General features: G+C 39.3%; 1 protein-coding gene and 1 pseudogene across 3 annotated transcripts in view; one reads left to right on the plus strand and one right to left on the minus strand.

Annotated features, from left to right (window-relative positions):
* Window positions 1-19,507, plus strand: part of GHR (growth hormone receptor) — a 345,092-nt gene that overhangs the window by 50,523 nt on the left and 275,062 nt on the right. The window contains exon 2 of one of the 3 annotated variants that reach the window (XM_031935400.1): window positions 11,061-11,153. The exons of the other annotated variants lie outside the window; for them this stretch is intronic. The gene's annotated coding sequence lies outside the window, so the exon portion shown is untranslated. The remainder of the gene's footprint in view (window positions 1-11,060; window positions 11,154-19,507) is intronic. 3 annotated transcript variants of the gene reach the window in all.
* Window positions 2,037-5,530, minus strand: LOC111545602 (annotated as a pseudogene).

Here is a 19,507-nt window from a genome sequence, read left to right on the forward strand (position 1 = left end):
AATATAAGGAGGTAGATTTATTATTTTAAGGTTCATACTAAAAGATTGTAATATTTATTTAACTTTTCTTTATTTAATTTAGAATAAGATTACTGTCATCTCTCTAAGCATTTATGTAATACAGTATTATTTACTTTTCCATTACATATTACTGAGATAAATAAGGAGTCATGGTGAATGAAATATAATTTAATAAGCAGGGTTTTCTTAGGTGAAAACTAGTCATGTCCCACTATAAATGTATATTGAGAGAGAAGCTGAATAGACAAGCTCCATGATTTAGTCAATGACACGACTTCAGGGAAAATGTTTTTATGCCTTATTGGCCATATCTTTTAATACTTGCATTGAAAATAAAATTACATGCCAAGATTATGAGGGTTGTGAAATTTTATAATTAGATATTTAAGTCCTAAATTGATTAGCAGCAGTATAAACGTAGAAATGGATTTTGGGTTAAATCTGAGAACTATCTTCTTATACTAAAATTTGCATGCAGATGACAATAGAAAAATCAAATGTTTTCCTGGAAAATTTTCAAATGGGACAAATAGTCATCTTTCTGGAAATATGAAATAAAGGGAGTGGTAGTGGTTGGACTATAAACCTCTTTGAAGGCCTTTTAATCTTTAGCTGTAATTCATGTTTTATCATCATTGAATTTTAAAAACAGAAAATACCTTAGAAATAATTTAGTGTTACCCTGTTGATATTACCGCCCCCCCCAAAAAAAGTGCTCAGAGTCACATAACTTGATTCAGTCAGAGCTGGTGCTAGATGCTCAGTCTTCTGACTTCTAATTCAGTTTTCTTTTATTATCTACTACTTGCTGCTGACTCAGAGCTCCTCAGCTATCTGCAAGTGGATGTGTTTATTGAGCATTTATGATGTACATGTACTACTCTCAATGCGAAGGATGTAATGGTGAACGGGAGCTTACTTTCTGACTCAAATATTAGTTTTCTCTCTTTGTGTTCCAAATGAAAGTCTCCTTTTGCTTTATCTGAAGCAGAAAGTTGTAAGTTTGCTTATTTTACTTTTGAAATTTTAGAGAATTAGCAGTGGAGTTGTGCCATCAGAAACACATACATGCAATGCATGGATGCACTGTGTGAATGAGCTCTCTGGAAGGTGGTAGATTATGGGAAAGAAGGAAGCTCAGAAACAGAGTGAACCAAGTCAAGAGGAAAGAGAGAAGAAACAGGCAAGTGTGGAGCACAGGAAAAGTAGGAGGGTCATGAATCCATTGTACAGGTGTGTGCTGAGAGACTGGAAGAAGGAAAAGAACCAAGGAAGTCTCTGCCATGTTATCTTAGTTTTGTTAAGGGCATAAAGAGATTGAAGAGGGTTTAACTAGGCCATCCTTAACCCTAGGTAATCCCTAGAGTCCTTAGCAGAACTAATAATCTAAATTATTAATGTCTGTGTGTGCACACACACAGAATGCACTTGCTAATGTCTATCATTATGAGTATCTTCTGTCTTCTCCACTACAAGGAAAGGAAGGGAATGTGACCCTCTTTCCAGATTAGAAGTAACTAGGGCATAGTAACACAAATGGATGAATTAAACTGTTTGAAATGGTGCACTGGAATATATTTATTTTGGGGTAAATCATGAAGAAATGAAAAAGGAAGAGATTCTCTTTTGAGAAAAAGTTTGTTTCCTATTGTCAATTGAGCAACTCTGTGTACATTCTAAAGATAAAGAATGATTATTCTGTAAAGTGCTGGGATTTCTGGTGCTGTGTGACAAAGTTCACTTCCTTTTGTCTAAGTTAGTTATAATAATCTTTAATGAAAAGCAGAGGGGTCCCCTGGTTTGGAACAAGTACCTGAGTCAAGAGTTGACAAGTAGAATAGCTGGGCCCAGAGGATTCTGTCGAGTTGACAAAGCCACAACAGTACATTTGGACAGAAAGAGTTTGATTTTCTTATACTGAATGTGATGATCTTGAAGAACAGATATTTTTTTTTTTTTTTCATGAAAAAAAATCTTTATTTTCAGTTATTACCCACCAGTAAGAGAAAGTTAGGTTAAGGGTATAAAGGGATTGAAAAGGTTTCTACTTTTGCCCAGTCCTTATTTTGAATAGCCTTCCACTCATCCAAAGTCTTCTCTTTTGGACCCTCCTCTTTCACCTCTTCAACTTCATTCTCCTTATTTTCAGTGTCTGCCACTGGATGATGTTCTTCACCTTCAAGTGTTTCCTCAGTCACATTTGATTGATCCAAGTCACTGCAATTATAAGATATTTATTTCTGAATGTATTTGGGGGGCTCTGTTAATTCATCTTTGACAATTCCCCAATTGTGAGATCCGCTACCTCCATGTTACAGGTCCTTGTGCTTCAGGCCACTGTAATGTGAAAAACAAGATCTATGACTTCCACTATACCTATCAAATTCACGTTTGCCACGAGAATCAAATCCATCTCCTTGACCCGTTGCACGTCCACTGCCCTCTCGACCTCTTCCAAGACCACCACGACCTCGAATAGGTCAGTCAATAATTGGTCTATCAACTGAAAATTCACCTCCTTCACCCTTTTATTCAAGTGGCTTTTCAAATCTTTGTTCACAAGGTAGTCTCCTTTCTGGTCTTCTGTCAGTTATTTTCCCTTCACCCTGAAGTTGTTGATCAGGTCTTCTTCTAACTTGTCTTATTCCTTCTTCTTCTTTTTTTCTTTTTCTTTTTCCTCTAGGCAAGCTTTATTCTTTGATTCCTCTATCCAGGAAGGGGGCTGTTGGTTGCATCTTACCCAAATGGAATGCGATGGGAATTGGAAGCTTGAGTTATTTGGAGAAGGAGTTGTCAATCTTAGCAAATGACTATAGCTGATGTGTGGTGTCCATCAATTCTTGAGGGCTTGGCCATGCAGACTAGGGAATGGTCAGAAGAGACTCATTCAGAGGTCTCCAGGGCTTTACAATATCAAGGTTCAGGGGGTATAGACAGTAAGGAAAAAGGCCATTTCCTATTTCTGTCCATTTTTGGTACAGTAGACAGTTAAGGTTTTTTCTTTTGACTAGCTTTTAAAAAATTACTTAGGAAATGGAAAGCCTATAAACATTCATAAGTGAATTGTTGAATTGCAACCCCAAGTGGTTTCCTTATCTAGTCACCACTTAACCAGAAATATTAGAATACACGGTTCAACCAGAATTCAACCAGGGGGATAACCTGCCTATTGCTCAAGCAGTCTTCAGAGTTTTTAAAAACAAAATTAAGCAAAAAAGACCTTTCCCCAAATACAATCATTACTACTTAGCTTTGTATGATCCATTCCTAAGAAAGCCACATTCCATTTCAGAAAACATGACTGCTTAAGGTTCAGTTAAAGTCCTTGCCTTCAGGTGCTTACTTTTAGTTTTCTTTAAATTAACTTCTGAAATGTTTATCTTATGTTTTGTGCTGCATTCCTGAAAACTGTAACTTTTAAGGACGTAGCCCTCATCTTTATAAAGGAGGAACAAAACAGCAAGAAGCTGTCTCATTTGGGAGGCAGAAGGTTATGACCAATGCTGGAAGTCTTTCTCTTCTTTACTTGTTATTCAACAAGATGGGTTCTATGGTGTTGCATGAGGTATGAGTTGGAAATGAAAGCTACACCACACTTCTTACATTCATAGGGCTTCTCCCCAATGTGAGTTCTCTGGTGCATGGTGAGGCTCAACTTCTGTCTGAAGGCCTTTCCACACTCATTACACGTGTAAGGTTTTTCTCCATTATGGATTCTCTGTTGAATAGGTAGGTATGAGCTACATGTGAAGGCCTTCCCACATTCATTACACACAAAAAGAAGATCTCCACTGTGAATTCTCTGGTGGACAAAAAGGCAAGAGAGCTGACTGAAGGCTTTCCCACATTCGCTGCAGTCATAAGATTTCTGTGCAGTGTGAATTCTCTGGTGCATAATAAGGTGTGGAAAACAACTAAAGGTTTTCCCACACTCTTTACACTCATATGGCCTCTCACCAGTATGGCTTCACTGATGTACAATAAGATTTGCACTCTCGGTAAAGGCTTTGCCACAATCGTTACAGGCAGAGGGCTTCTCCCCAGTGTGGATCGTCTGGTGGACAATATGGTTTGAGCTCCCAGTAAATGTTTTCCAACACTCATTACATTTACAGCATTTTTCTGTAATGTGGACTTTCTGGTGCCAAGCAACTTGTGAGCTATAACTAAAGGCTTTCTCACATTCACTGCACTTAAGGGTTTTTTCTAAGGAGTGGATTTTTTGATGTATGGTCAGATTTGAACTCCGAGTGAAGGCTTTCCCACATTTTGAGCAAACATAAGGTATCTGTCCAGTGTGGATTCTCTGATGCACATCGAGGTTTGCACTGTGAATGAAGGCCTTCCCACACTCATGACATTCAAAAGGTTTCTCCACAGTATGGATTCTCTGATGCACAATGAGGTTTGCACTCTGACTAAATCCTTTCCCACACGCACTACAATGTAAAAGACTTTCACCCAAGCTGGGTTTTTGGATTTTTAACAGTGTCAGAATTAAGGGTGTATTTTCCCCCAGATTTCTTACATTTCTGATCTTCCTCTTCTTTGAAACTTTCAGGTAAGTGACAGTCATTCACTGTCACTTAATCTGAAATCTTTCCTTTCCTTCCTTATTCTCTGCCTCTTTAACATGTTTTCTTTTTCACAAGCTTGTCTTAACTCAGGTCCTTAAAAATCAACTTTCTGGATTTTCCGAATATGATGAGGGGGTTTTCAGCTTCCTCACATATTTCAGTTTTTGGAACCAGTAACTGAAGGTTCTTGGTTTCAGCACCCTTTCTTCCTCTTCTGATTCCCCAGTCTGACGACCCTCCCCTGGGGTCTAGACTTCCATGTTTTCAGAGTGCACTTGTTGGCTGGATACCTGACCTGGGAACTTTTCTTCTTCCTCCTCCTCCTTTTTCACTTTCACTGGGCCCTGTGGGGCTAGGGCCATGGCTTCTCTCAATTCTGCAGTCATCTCTGCTTAGCAGGGGAACGCCTATAGCTGGGAGCTGCCCAGCAGAGGTCAAACCCCACCTAAGCTGTATGTTTCAAAAGCTTCTTCTTGAGTTTCTTCCCAGGGCCAAGATGAGTATCGCCTATGTGGGCAGCTGAGAGGCCCGACCTGAGTTCACTGGCTCAGCAGCAGGAGGCTGAGGGACCGGGACCTCAGCGCCTACTGGCACGAGAACAATGACCCATATTCCTTCTTTCTTAACCGCCAGGGGCGGCTGCATCTCCTCTTTCTTGTCAACCACGCCACGCTGGGGTGGCAGCGGATTCTTGCGGTCTTTCTGGGGCTCCTTGCGCAGCTAGCTATTTGCATGCCGCCTTGGAGTTGGTCTGGGCCGCAGCCTGAGCTGCCGTTCTCGGCCCCAGGGCCCTCAACGCCGCCCCTGCCAGCTTGTTTTTTCTTGTTCTCCGCTGCCTTCAGCACCTCGAAGGGGTCCGATTCGTTGTCAAATAACTGGTCCAATCGGTTGATGACCGCGCAACTGAAGCCTTCCTTTAAGTGCCCAGGCATGGTGATTGCTCGGCGGCACATTCCTCGGGGATTGCAGCGGGCTGCGCGGAGCCAAGAGCGCCTGCTTCAGCTCATCCCACAAGATCGAAGAACAAATTTTTAAAAATCTGCCTGTAAATGTCAGGCAAGGTAAATTTCAAATGAATTTTTAACGTCTCTAAAATGGAGTTATGTTTGATTATGAGTTTATGACAAAAGATAGTTCTAGATGATATTATTCTAGAAAGCTTCTTGTTCTGGGAAAGAGAGACAGTTTGGAAACTTGAGATAAGACCCTTATTGTCTATTTTATTATTTACTGCTAACAAACTGCATTTTCTCACTGTTCATTGGAATAGGTGGGTCCAGGGAACTTAGGAAAGCCTAGTGGGAAGTGGGAAATGTAAATTATTTCGTATATTTTTATGTGCACAAACAGTTGATAAAGGAGGAAGTGTAGTGGTGGGGTGGATCATGCATATTGGGATAGAAGAGATAGTGTAATTATTAACAATTATACTGGACATTTTGGATTAAGTCCTCCAAATTTTCTTATTTGTAAGGGTACAAGTCACTATTTACACTATGGTAAGCTGCATGCAAATATCTGAGTACTTTTCTGTTCCTACCTTCAGCTGGACCAGCACTAAGCTGAAATAGCCTATACTTAGATGTTTTTCTGAGGAAGTACGTTTTTCCTTTTCCCTCAGATTCCTGGTACCTGGTATAGCACTTTTTTGATTTGGTCTTGTTCTGGCAATAGGTCAACTGGCTCTCATGGTCCTTAACATTTCAGGTAAATAATTCCAACAGTTGTGACTGGAAGGAATCCAAATCAACTCAAGGCATCCACTCTATGTTCAAAATGCCATGTTTTGAGTGATTTGTCCTTTGGTTAGTAACTTTCAAAAATATGAGGACTGGAAGGAGAAGATACTATTTGAGGAACTAATGGAAAATCAAGCAGTTTTTGATACACTAAGATATTCACTTACGATGCAAGGAGTGTGATCATTGACCTTCCTACTTACCTAAACATTATGCTGTCAGAGCATGTGGATAGGTAGCATGGCCTAGTGGTTAACACACATACAAAATTCAGACTGCCTAGTTCAAATCCCAGCTTCATCATTTGCTAGCTATATAATCTTTAGTAAATTAGTTAACTTTCCTGTGCCTCAGTCTGGTTTTCCTGAAGATTAAATGAATTTATATTTCTTAAGTGCCTAGAACTGTAGCTGATCTGTAACAAGTACTGTATGTCTTTGTTTAAATAATAAATAAAATGACCGGATTGTTCAGATGGAAAAACAGGGGTCTTAGGCAGCTTAGGATTTTTTGTAAAGTAACAGAATCATTTGATGGCAGAAGCAATGATATTATCACTGTCCAGAACCCTAATGGAGAACTATAGCTTTTAAGGGTGACGTGGGGAGAAATACACTGATGAAAAACAATCAACATTATTAAAGACAGGATGGGAGAGAGTGGGAACTAGTCATTCATTTGTCTAATGGCTTAGTCAGCAACTAACTATTTAATGCCTACTTTGGGCTTTGACACTATACCAACATTGTGCAGAAAGTGATTAAAATTCAAAAAAGAACATTCACTTAGGCTGGGATAAACAAGAGGTCTTCTGCAAAATCTGATGATGAGCTTTTTTGATGTTCAGTTGACAAACTCTGCAGCAGGTTAGTGGCGGGGGGAAATTATCATAAAATTCCATCCCTTAAACATCTACAGGAAGATGATTATTTTAAGATGCTTTACTTCTGGAGATGTATGCTTTACTTCCTCTTAGAGAATCTGGCTTATGTTCTCATGTTCTGGTTTTATATGCAATTGGTCATGAGCTTAATTTGATCCAAGCATTTGGATCAAATTCTGCCCCCAGAAGTTAACTCATTTGTGGACTGTATAAATGCTATTGCACAAAAAAGAAGTATATATATACAAATAGTCATAATAGACCACATCTCGGTTAATAGTTTTAAGTCTAGATGAAATGTTTTAAGAAGGATATTGACAACTTAGAGAACATTAGAAGCATTTGCCAGAATAGTGACAGGTCAAGAAATTATGCCAAATAGTAGAAAGAGAATTAGACGCCTAAGTGGAACATGGTATATAACCCATAAGAATTTGAGGGATTGTCATTGGTAGAATGAGATGTTATTCTTGGCTGCTTCCAGCTGAGGAGTGGTGGATGGGTGACTAAGGCCTATAAGAGAGCAAATACAAGGAAGAGTTTCTAAATACTAAAGTCAATTTCCAAAGAAACAGCCTGGCCTCTAAGGGAAAGAGCTTCTTGTCAGTAGATGTGTTTAGGTGGGGCCAGCTGAACAAGCTCCTGAGCTCTGGGGATTAGACTCATTCTGCTGGATAGGAGGTACAACCAAGTCATCTCAGAGGTTCCCTGTGTTCCAAGATTCTGTTACTCTGTGATTTCATGACTTTGATGTCACCTCCCTTAGGTTGGTTACTCTAAATAATGTTAAAAGTCAGTGTATGCCTTAAGATTGGGTGAATTGCTATGATGCAATGATTTTTACCAGAGAAGCAGCTGAGTCTAAGAATGAAACTACTGTTTCTAAGTGAAAGAGGTATGAAAACCTAAAGATAATATTTTTCTCTGTAGATAGAAAGAATTTGTATTATAGGTCTGTGTTGGATGTATAGCAGGGCATCACCAGAATTCACCCTAACTGGGTGAATTCACGGCAGTAATCAGTGGAATGTGTAGTTTGACAATGAGGCCTTATCATTTCTAAGTAGTTTCTTTTTTTTTCTTCTTTTTGAGACGGGTCTCACCCTGTTGCCCAGAGCTTTGCCCTGGAACTCTTGGAGTGCAATGGCGTGATCTCGTGTCCCTGCAACCTCTGTCTACCAGGTTCAAATGATTCTCTTGACTCAGATTCCCGATTTCTAAGTGGAGAGTTATGAATGGCCCAAAGATAATATTTTTCTCTATAGGTAGAAATAATTTGTATCTAAGTCTGTGTTGGATATATAGCAGGACATTACCAAAATTCAACCTAACTCGGTGAATTCATGGCAGTGAACACTGCGATATGTGGTTTAATAATGAGGCCTTATTCTTAAGACAAAGCTCAGAAAAGCTGATAAGCAAATTAGAAAGGTCTATTGAAAAGTGTCCGTCTGGCCGGGTGTGGTGGCTCATGCCTGTAATCCTAGCACTTTGGGAGCCCAAGGTGGGTGGATCACTTGAGGTCTGGAGTTCAAAACCAGCTTGGCCAACATGGGAAAACCCCATCTCTACTAAAAATACAAAAAATTAACAGGGTGTGGTGGTACATGCCTGTAATCCCAGCTACTTGGGAGGCTGAGGCAGGAGAATCACTTGAACCTGGGAAGCAGAGGTTGCAGTGAGCCAAGATCATGCCACAGCACTCCAGCCTGGGCAACAGAACAAGACTCAGTCTCTCAAACAAACAAACAAACAAAACAAAACAAAAAAAACAAAGAAAAGACAAGTGTCTGTCTGCCAACCTGCTTCCACGAAGGCTCCTCTTCTGATTGTAGAGGTGCCTGGTTTAGGATGGCCGTGTGCTCTACCTGCTGTCTGGTCAGTAGTCAGGATTGGACTTCTGTAAGACACTCTGTATGAGAGGCTTGCAAGGAGCTTCAGAATCAGGCAGAGGTCTTTGGCGAGTTATTTCTGAATGAAGCATATCTGCATGTCTGTCTGATCTAAGCCTGGGAACCACGATAGAAGATACTGTTTAAGCAACAACAACAAAAAGGCAGGGAACTTAAGAGAGAAATGGATTTTAGTCACTAAGAACATGAAGAGGAACATTTTGATAATATGTACTCTATACAAACAGAATGCTTATAAAACCTGTAGTTATAGGAACATATATTTGCCTACAATATATTTTTCACCCTTGATTTTTAACTATTTTCTACAATAATTTTTCTTTTTTTTTTTTTGCCCTTGAAATCCAAGCTACTTGGGAGGCGAGACAGAGTCTTGCTCCGTCGCCCAGGCTGGAGTGCAGTGGTGTGATCTCAGCTCATTGCAACTCCCACCTCCTGGGTTTAAGTGATTCTCCTGCCTCAGCCTCCCAAGTAGCTTGGATTAGAGGCACCCGCCACCACACCTGGCTAATTTTTGTATTTGTAGTAGAGACGGGGTTTCACCATGTTGGCCAGGCTGGTCTGGAACTCCTGACCTCAAGTGATCTGCCCACCTCAGCCTCCCAAAGTTCTGGGATTACAGGCATGAGCCACTGCGCCTGGCCTGCCTTTGATTTTTAACTATTCCTCATGTGAAAATATAAGTCTTTCTATGGGTTAAAGGGAACTGGTAAAGAGCATTGGATTTATACTTGGCTGGAATTTCCCTCTAGGTTTGGATGTAGTGAAGGCAGTGGAGATTTGGGTTTATAACAGACACAGATTTGTGAAACTATAAAAGCTGAAGCCTCAGGGCTCCTCACTTGCAGAGACTCCTTCCAGGGTCCTGGAAGGGACCCTACTAATGTGTTATTATGGTCATTATTTTATAAAAATTGCACCACGCCTGGCTAATTTTTTGTATTTTTCATAAAGACACGGTTTCACCGTGTTAGCCAGGATGGTCTGGATCTCCTGACCTCGTGATCCGCCCGCCTCAGCCTCCCAAAGTGCTGGGATTACAGGTGTGACCCACCACACTTGGCTTTTTTTTTTTTTTTTTTTTTTTTTGAGATGGAGTCCCTCTCTGTCACCCAGGCTGGAGTGCAGTGGTGCGATCTCCACTCACTGTGATCTCAACTCACTGCAACCTCCGCTCCAGGGTTCAAGTGATTCCCCTGCCTCAGCTTCCCAGATAGCTGGGATTACAGATTCGTGCCACCATGCCTGGCTAATTTTTTGTATTTTAGTAGAGACAGGGTTTCACCATTTTGACCAGGATGGTCTCCATCTCCTGACCTTGTGATCTGCCTGTCTTGGCCTTCCAAAGTGCTGGGATTGCAGGTGTGAGCCACTGCACCTGGCCTAAATTATTTTAAAAAATAACAAATTCTTTAAAATAATGCAAATCGATGATGAATTATGAAAATCATGATGAGAAACTCCTGACTGAAGAGAGAAATTGTTTGAAAACTGTATTCTCCTTTTCCTCTACTACTTTATGTAATTATAAAGCCTTTTTCTAAAGTTCCTTTCTGACAGAGAAATACTGGCCAACAGAAATTCAACGGAAATTTGAGACTTTTGACATTCAGGCAGTTTATATGGTGTTTCAGGTGTTACTACCTCTAATAGTCTATCAATAAAACCTTGATAGGGGATGTTCTCTCTTTTTTGCCTTCTACTCCATCTCTTCTCGCACACACTTGTGATTCTTGCTAGCATTCACACTTACTCTCTCTTTATTTATTTATTTTTTGAGACAGGGTCTCACTTTGTCACCCAGGCTGGAGTGCAGTGGCGCGATCTCAGCTCACTGCAGCCTCCACCTCTGGAGCTCAAGGGATTCGCGTAGCTAGAACTACAGGCGTGTGTCACCACCCCTGGCTAATTTTTGTATTTTTTGTAGAGCTGGGGTTTTGCCATGTTGCCCAGGCTGGTCTCCAACACCTGGGATCAAGCAGTCTGCCCACCTTGGCCTCCCAAAGTGCTGAAATTACAGGTATGAGCCTCCATTGCTGGGCACTTACTCTCTCTTTAATTATCAGCTTGCAAATGAGAAATCTGCCCAAGGAGCCTGAGCTTGGTGCATACCAGTTCATTTCAGCCCCGTCGGTGAGTTTATGATTCTATGAGACATTAAAGATGTATTTTATTTGGACATGTTAAAAAAAAAAAAAAAAAACTGTGTGTTTCTTCACAACATCCAAAGTAATTATTTTATTGGTGTTGATAATTATTATTGAGGAATAGGGTAATCATGCATGTTATCAACCACTTCCTAAATGGTACCTGGTTAACATGTTAGGGGAGGGAATCTAAGCTGAAAGTGATGCCCATTTAGTGAAGCCAAGTGATGTAGCAAGAGTTGAGAACAACTTATAAAGGGACCTCTTAGCCCATGTCCAGAACATTGTCATTAACATAAAGATAGGTTACCAAGGGAAAGGACAACTGTATGGTCAATTTACCCAGAACTGAACTCTCAAAAATCAAGCACTCTCATTCTGTTAGGGTGATGTCAGAGAAAAGAACCTTCACAAGGTTTGAAAACACAGTTGTAACATACTAGGCTAGCATTTGACTCAGATTTTTTATCTTGTGCTTAAAACCAGCCTACTGTTGTCTCTGCAGAGAGAGCACTAAGTAGGTACTTAATAATACTTTGCTGGCCAGCACATAGCTCTGTGCAGAACGAACACTAAGTAGGTACTTAATAATGCTTGCAGGCCAGCACATGGATGGATCATGTTTATAAGTGTGTATCATAAACACTTTGCCTTCAGGAAATTGTTTCCTTTTTAGAGTTTTCACACTGTGGACATCTTTAAAAATCCCAGAAAATGTATCCTTATGGATTGACATGTGACTCCTACATGTGAAGTTAGAATCCAATGAAATGCTGTTCTTTGGACTAAACTTTCAAGACTCATGTGTGTGGTGTATAATTCATTAACTAAAGAGATGATTCATACTTTACCTTATGTAGGACCACAGGTATCCACATATCCACCATTAGGATATTCTTTAAATCTCGTACTTTGGAAGATTTTCAGACATTGTAAACAGTAAATGCATCAGAAATAAGCATTTTCCAGAAGAGGGAGGTATAAAATAGTGATTGATCAGCCTGTTGCTTAGTCCTGGAAATGTGAAATCAGATCAATGTGAAAAAGATGCTTTCCTTGCATTCTCTTCCAGAAATATGCAGCCTGCTGCTCTTTTGTCTTCAGTGTAAGCATGCTGCAGTGAGGAGAGCCCAGAACTGTTTTTAAATTCAAAAGGACAATTGCTTTCTGCTCACTCAGGTCCACTGAGGCATGCTCCAAGATAGGAAAAAGGTGCTTAGCAGGGTCTCTTTGCTAGAGATTCAATATATGAATTTTACTTTGAGAATAAAAAGTTCACCCACTTTTAAAAGGTTAATCAAAAGCACATTGTAGTGTATTCTTCCTTTCCTATGCAATTTCCTATGGAATCTATTTAAATTCTGGCCGCAGAGCAGCAATATTTTTCAAAGAGGCAGTCCTTCTGCCAAGTGGCTCTAGAAGTACCCATAATCTCCATGTCAGGAGTATGGAAAATGAAAGAGATGAACACTTCCTTCAGAAATTATGCCTTTGATTCCTTTACTCTACAGCCAGGCAGGAAGAATCCTGAGAGAGGCCTTTACCGAAAGTTCAATATTTATGAGCTACATACTGACAAATGAAAAATGATTCCTAGCACTGAGTTGCTTACCCTATCAAGTTTGCCCATTATTTTCAGGCTGTTGAGCATTGTTTGAAAAATTGATCTGGGAGCTACATGAGACTATCCCTTACCATGGTCTTGCTGTTATAAATTCACACTGGGCTATTTCTATTCCCTAAGTTTGCTCTGCCCTTTCCTACCCTTTACCTTTATGGTCTTCCATCTGGTAAATTTTCTCTCACCCTTCCTGGTCTAGCTGTACTTCATCTTCACTTATGAAGGCTTCCTTGTTTTCCTTTTTCAGAATTAATTGCTAATTTCTCTCTGCTCTCTAAGCATTAATACACCCATCATAGCCTTCATCATAATATGCTTTGTGCTGTAGTTATTTATGTACTTATTTGTTTTTCCCCTTCTTTGTTCTTTGGTTAAATGCATGCCAGATTCAACTTTACAGATGGGAAAAATGAGCTCTGAAGTTTAATAACTTGCCCAAGGCTACCCAGTTAGAAGAGTTATGGACTTCACTCTGAATATGGTGACTTTTGTTCTAGTGTGTTGCCTTCTCTAGTCTTCTTAAGAAAAACCTTGTCTTGTTTTCTTTTCTCCTTAGGTTGACTTATTCTATACATTAGAAGTTTCTAAATTATAATCAAACTGTCATTCCAGGGTCATAGCCATATGTAAATCAGAATGCAGCTTTACATAGATTCATTATTACTGTGCTTGGAGATTAGAAGCCAGCTCACAAGAAGACTTAATTTGGAAAGATAAGGTAACCAACTTTACATGAGTGCTAGCCTTTCATTGATTTCTCACCTCCATTCTATATTCCTCCTGGCACTTGTTTTAAATCTGTTCTACTGAAGTCCATACTCTAACCCCTTGCTCTCAGCCGATGATCTGTTTACCTGCTTGAGAAGATTTAGATCAGTAGTTCTCAAACTTTAATATGTATAAAAATCACATGCAAAGCTCTTTCTAACATAGTTTCCTGGGCCTTTTCCCAGGAAGTCTGATTTCAGTAGGTCAGGGTGGTGCTCATGAGTGCTCCGTTCTAACAAGCTCCCAGGTGATGGCAACACAGCTGGTCTGAGGACTACACTTCGAGAACCTCTGACTTAGGCCATCCTCTGAGATAGGATGTCTTCTTCAATATGTCTTCTCTGGATGTTTATCCTTCCTCTCCTTCTGTGAGTGAGAATTCAGTCATTCTATTCTCAGGCTGAACCCTCTCACCACGAGCTTTTATACCATCCCACTTCATCTATTTCAGGACCTTGCTTCCACTTGTCTCTCTTTGCATCTTTTATATTACCCTCTCAATTGCCTTTTATTCTCCCCTGCTTTACTAATAAAACTGTTCCTTTCTCAGTTGTACTATTTTAGATAGATCTAATGATTGTAAGCAAAATTATTTTCTATAAGAATGCTTGACCATTTCAGATTCAACTCAGTTGGTTAGGAACTAAGTTTCTGTAATTTGGGAATTGGCTTGTAGAGAGCAAAATTAAGAAACCAAGTTTAACTTTTTTTTAATGGATGTGAGTGGAAGAGACTAATGAGATACTACAAAAGAGTTAACTTCTTACATTTCTGTAGTCTAATACGAGATAGTTTCTCCAGGAATTAACATAGCACATCTGGTTCACTGACCTGAGTTTGTTTCCTGGTGAGGCTTTGCAGTATCATCCATATCTCAGGCAAAGGTATCCCAGCATTTTGTAGTTAAGCAGTTGGAGGAGGAGTAGGCAGAACTTGTGTACTTTGAAACATTTCACAATGAACTACTTTGCATTCTAATGATGTTCTCCTTACTTAAGGACTTTGCTATGTAAAGATGCTTTGTCCTTCTGATAATCACTTACACTTTTCTTCTGTGTTCATGTCACTTCATTAATCCTGGTTACTTGTAATGAATCATAATCTTACCCACTTATTCTTTTGTGACTCATTCCTACTTGTATTCTTAATAGTATTGTCGGCCGGGCGCGGTGGCTCAAGCCTGTAATCCCAGCACTTTGGGAGGCCGAGACGGGCGGATCACAAGGTCAGGAGATCGAGACCATCCTGGCTAACACGGTGAAACCCCGTCTCTACTAAAAATACAAAAACTAGCCGGGCGAGGTGGCGGGCGCCTGTAGTCCCAGCTACTCCGGAGGCTGAGGCAGGAGAATGGCATAAACCCGGGAGGCAGAGCTTGCAGTGAGCTGAGATCCAGCCACTGCACTCCAGTCCGGGCGACAGAGCGAGACTCCGCCTCAAAAAAAAAAAAAAAAAAAAAAAAATAGTATTGTCTATGTCTGATAACACGTTGTCAATTGACTATGCTATTTTTAATGTAAGCCTTGGCAAAAAGGTTTACTTAGAGAAAAGCCCTACATTTAATTCCCCCATGCCTCAGTTCCCAAATTTACTAATAAAGATGATACTTAGCTGTCACTCCACATTTCATCGGTAGAATTAAAATGAATAGAGATTATGAAATAAGACAACAAAAAAAATATAATTATAATGGATCAGAATGAGAAATCACTACAGATCAACACAAGTGACCTGCCATGTCAGATTCTTAGATGCAGTTTCTTTAGTCAGTGGGCCATATTTCTTCCTCATTCTTTGTTTTTCCATGATGCCTTCCAAAACTAAATTTTAACCAAGAAGGAAATATCATTTGTCTTCTTATATAGGAAGATCCTACTGAGAGATTATATTCATATATTTCATCCATCGGCCTATAGGTGGAATTGTATTTAAAATACTAATAAAGGTTATTATTGCTTATATCTCTAAAAATGCTCCAACTCTCCAAATAAAGCTTATACTGTTGATGATATTTATCAGTGGCTCTGAATACTTGCATATCATAAAACTCTCCCTCAAAATTTAACCTTAAACTCTTTCAGGCTTGTCTTCATCACAGTGGGAACTGAGGACAGCTGCTCATGTTTTTTGATAGAACAGCTCTTAACATGCTTTTGCTCTTGCCTCCCACTGCCCAACACCAGCTGCGTACACACAGTCCACTTGCTGTGTCCATGCTCTGGCTCCTGGCTCCTTTTCCTTCAGCTAAGTTAGCCTGGTTTTATTTGGTTTCATCATACGAAGTATCTATTAGTAAAACTTTTATGGACTCTGATTACAGTGCTAAACTCATAATAAAGTAATCAGAACTTCATTTATTAAAACACTGGGCTGAGCTTATTTTTTAATTTAGTACACATGACAATTTTATAAGGTAGGAATTTTCATTCCCCTTTTATAGATGGGAGAACTGAGGTCCAGGATATAGGTAACATTTTCAAAGTTAACTCATAAGTAAATGGCTTAGCTGGAATTTGAACCCAGATTCCTACAATTCTAAAGCCCACCCTTTCAACTGCTGTGCGCACAATTACTGTGTTCTTACTTGCTCTCTGAAATACAACACCTTATTCTCATTTCATCTGCTCTTTCTGCCCTATACACTTCAGTTTCTTCTTTATAGATACCTGATGTGGATTGTGACATCTCAATTTTTTTTGTACCTTGGCAGGGTTTTGATTGATGTATTGGTGTTCTGAACTCTTTAGCATATGTATTAATATGGAAATATTAATACATTATTAATATTAATACAAATATTTCATCTAATAGGGATTATTTTGTCTACCTATTTTATCTTTCTTTATAATATAAGTTTGTAGAAGGCAGAAACTATAAATTGCTCAATTAGGGACTCCACAGTGAGCCAAGCACATACATACTTGACCCAGAGAAGTCATCACCATCTTTATCACCACAGCTAACATATGAGTAGTGCTCACCATATACCAAATATGTGCATGGATTATTTTATTTACTCTTTACAGTAATCCTATAAAGTAGATTATGTTGCCATCCCAAGGTTAAAAAACTAGTCCACATTCATCGAGTTACTGCATGATAGAGTTCGAGTCTAACCAACACCAATCTATCCACACATCTGTCTACACAGTTAACTACTCCACACTTCTCAGTGGAATCTAGAGTTCTACTTATTTCGTATTCCTTCCATTTTTCACTATCTGTCCTCTTCACCTTCTTAGCCTGTTTCTCTCCTTTTCACTTTCTGCCCTATGCATACCTGCTCAATCTTCAGTCTTCTCTGCCTTATCCTCTCTTTCAATTTTGTTCTTTTCTGTCCTATCCTGCCTCCCCACTCTTCTTATCTCATTTTCCTAGTCCCCTTGTCACCTTTTTACCTCTTACATATTTCTTTTTAAAAAGTAACTTCAAGCTTGATAATAGATTCTTCAACTCTCTTAGCAATATCTTATCCTAACCATAATAAAATGATAAAGTGCTAGGTGTAAACAGAAGTAGAATATGAAATTGAAATGAAGAATCTCTTTACTTTTTCTGTTAGAAACATAAATAATGAGTGACTATAACATCTTGGTCTCCATAACTTCTAAGTGTTAAATAAAACACATTTCTCTTTTTTTATTTAACACACACACATCCACACACACATAAACTTGTTTCATGCATTGATTGCCATTTATTGAGCAGTATATTTTTGGAAATGCAACAGCTACAAAACAATTTTTAAGTTATTATCATACAGTGACATTAATAGGCTCATCACTTTGCTTTCTTTCCTTTGTTCTATCATGTAGAGAGTTGCTTTAGAGATCATTGTGTATTGATATGAATTATTGTTGAAGTTTTATTAGTCTGGATGCCTGGTCTTGGGCATTTTGATAAATTTCTTTTGCTCCAAATTCAGAAGTTATGGCCATTCATCTTTATAAATAAGACTTTTTAAAAAAGGCAAAGTCATAAAATAAATATTTCAAAGCAGTGTTAGATATAGCCAGCTGAATAAACTGCCCTCTTTATTTAACTCTGAACTCTAAACCTCATTTAAATATCCTCCCTTTATTCTCTAAAGAAGACAAGAAAAAAAAATTACAGTAGATTCTAAAATAAAATATAGCAAGAACATTTTTGTAAGAGATATCTCAGATAGAAGGCTGTAAAAATTGGGCAAGTATTTGCACCTAACCAGTAGAACTTAGAAGAGAAAACATGAAATGAACTTCTTAGCTTATGGAATGGTGTGGATAGGTTTGCATTACTTAGATGTTCACAGAGCTCTAGCATTTACTTACTGAAACACTGGAATGGTTCATATCCCTGTGGTTTCTACCTTATTTCTTCCAGAAGGATTAGGTTGTATGCTGCCAGAGACCACACTGACTCTTAGTAATGGGATCACCAAATTCTGATTCACAATTTTGTGCATAGAGAGATTGCACTAATATCTCAAAATTGTAGCTATGATTATAACCCTGGTATAGAAATCTGAGCTATGTTGGCAGTGCCATGCTGTACAGTCGAATCCACCTGATTATATCTGCATTTGTGACAGCTGGGCTGGCCTTCATTGGCATATGCCTCTTAGCTGTGCCCAGGGCTTTGAATGCAAAATGAAAGATCAGCATGATATTAGGGGCCCATGATCCATAGATGCGGCTTCCCAAGTAAACAGTATCTCAGCTTTAACATGGCCCCCAGTATCCTGCTTTATTTTTCTGGACTGAAGTTCCTATGACAGATTTGTTGCTTTAAAAAAGTAATTTTGCAGATTTGTCCTTTTTTATTTATTTTTATTTTTATTTTTATTTTTATTTTTTTTGAGACGGAGTCTCGGTCTGTTGCCCGGGCTGGAGTGGAGTGCAGTGGCCGGATCTCAGCTCACTGCAAGCTCCGCCTCCCAGGTTCACGCCATTCTCCTGCCTCAGCCTCCCCTGTAGCTGGGACTACAGGCGCCCGCCACCTCGCCCGGCTAGGTTTTTGTATTTTTTAGTAGAGACGGGGTTTCACCATCTTAGCCAGGATGGTCTCGATCTCCTGACCTCCTGATCCGCCCGTCTCGGCCTCCCAAAGTGCTGGGATTACAGGCTTGAGCCACCGCGCCCGGCCGATTTGTCCTTTTTTAAAAGAAATAAAATTTGCCTCCACTTTCTACTGAAAGTGATATGGTAGTATCCATCTTATAATTGCACAGATTCAAAAATAAGCCACAAATATGTTAGCTGAAGTATAACTGTGAACTATAAAATACAGATATCATAGCCTATAATATAGAGGGTAGTTTGATGTTATAAAGCCATTTTTCTGTGTTTTACATTATCATAAAATTTAACTACTGAAGGGAAAGTGAAGGTTTAATATTTAAGTAAGCCTAGCACTTAAAGAGAAACACATATATTTTCCTTGGAAAAAAGGACGTTCCATTTTGGACACTGCAAATGACGGTGCCAGCTGTTGTCATAGTATTTCTAACATCCACTGAGGATTAATTCCAGGCCCAGCAAATTCACTGGATGAGCAGAAACAGCCAAAGAAGTAAACACTGGTGCTTCTGCTGTGGTATTATTAAATTAGGCGGGAGACTTCTGCAAAGTTGGACATCTAGTGAACACTGGATTATCATGCCTGAGCATCATTCACTTTGTGGGTATCTACAGAAAACTGAATCCCGAACTTGCTTTCTTCTGCCTCTTGGCCCTCTTCCTCTGTAGAGGTATACTCAGAAAATGCGATCTCATTTGAATATAAACTTTTCTATTAATATTCATTAAGTACTCATACAATATAAGCTGAGGAAGCAGTGGTGGGTATAAAACACAGGCC

This window comes from Piliocolobus tephrosceles, chromosome 4, assembly GCF_002776525.5.
Source record: "Piliocolobus tephrosceles isolate RC106 chromosome 4, ASM277652v3, whole genome shotgun sequence".
Classification (NCBI taxonomy): domain Eukaryota; kingdom Metazoa; phylum Chordata; class Mammalia; order Primates; family Cercopithecidae; genus Piliocolobus; species Piliocolobus tephrosceles.